We start from the raw sequence: 1,650 nt of genomic DNA, 5'->3' as shown, positions 1-1,650 counted from the left end.
CCCTTTACCTATTTCAATCTCTTCAGCAATATCATGGCAACCCTCTGCCCTTCGCTCTTGCTTGTGAAAAACTCCATTGGAATTTTTATTTGTACTACATTTATTTAATTGGGGAGCATTGAAATCATTTTCATATTGATTCTTTCCATCCATAAATATGGTATATTGTTCATTTATTTAGATCTTCCTTTATGTCTTTCAATAACATGTTCTAATTTTTGGCATAATTTATTTTCTTTCTTTCTATCTTTCTTTGGTCATTTTTCTCAGAGTTCTCTTTTAAAACTACATTTTCTAACTGCTGCTGATGTATGAGAACAAAATTTTTAATTTTTGTATGTTGATTTTTTACCCTGCAACTTTGCTGAGCCTTCTTTTTAGTTCATTGCAGATTATTTTAGATTTTCTATGTAAGATAATCATAAAATATGCAAATGATTACAGCTTTGTTTTGCTCTTTCCAAAGTATCCTTCTTGACTTACTGCATCAGCCAAGACTATATTGAATAGGGGCAAAATAGTAGACATCCTTGTCTTATTCATAACTTCCAAGGAAATGTTTTTAATTTTTCCCAGTGTATTGTGATTTAGGGGGTAGATTTTGGTAGATAAGGTTAAGAATTTATGTTTCCATTTGGGAAAATTTTTTTGTGTATGCATGGGTATTCAATTTTATTGTATAATTTTGGGGCATCTGCTGAGAAAACTTTTATTTAGTTTCTAAATCTTATAGCTTTTATTCTTTAATTTGTGAATATGGTGAATGACATTTATAGATTTTCTAATGTTAACTTATCTTTGCATTCCTGAAGGGAAAAAACCCCAACTTGGTCAATTTGAAAAACTACACTGCTGATTTGGTTTGCTGAACTTTACTTAGGATCTTTGTATTTACGCTTATTAGTGAAATTAGTTTATATTATAATCTTTCTTATAATGTCCATATGTGCTTTTGATGTCAAGGTTAACTCATCTCAAAATGAATAAGGTAGCATTTTCTCTTTTTCTGTCTTCTAGAACAGTTTGTGAATGATTGGGATTATATATTTTTTGAATGTTTGATAGAACTCATCTGGGCCTCTTTTTTTGGTAAGGGAAGGCAAAAAGGAAGGTATATTTTAAGCTTTAGCAACTATAGATCTATTATGTTTTTCCATTTCTTCATAAACTAACTACAGTAGATTATATATTTCAGGAAATATTCTATTTCTTCTAAGTTTTGAAATGAATGGCCACAGTATAAAAATCAGTGTGAGTCTACGGCTATGCTGCCTTGAACATGCCCAATCCTATCTTATCTCGGAAGCTGAGCAGGGTCAGATCTGGTTAGTACTTGGATGGGAAGACCACCTAGGAAGACCAGGTGCTGTAAGGGTTAAAAAAAAAAATCAGTGTGAAACAGAATGAAAAATTATAGTATTCTCTGATTTTAAAAAAATCTCTACTATAATTATGTTTAAAATTTTATTGTAATATTTTTTATTTGTGCCTTTTTTCTTGGTTAATTTTGACAAAGGTCTCTATTTTATTAGTTTTTGCAGCATGTTTGCATTGTCACTTATTTCTATATCTTATTTAATAAGACTTCTTATTTGACAGATGTATTATTTAGAAATGCATTTAAAATTTCTAATCATGTTATCTAGTAAT

The sequence above is a fragment of the Pteropus alecto genome, unplaced genomic scaffold (genome assembly GCF_000325575.1).
Source record: "Pteropus alecto unplaced genomic scaffold, ASM32557v1 scaffold25, whole genome shotgun sequence".
NCBI lineage: Eukaryota > Metazoa > Chordata > Mammalia > Chiroptera > Pteropodidae > Pteropus > Pteropus alecto.
Note: the sequence above shows the minus strand (reverse complement) of the source record.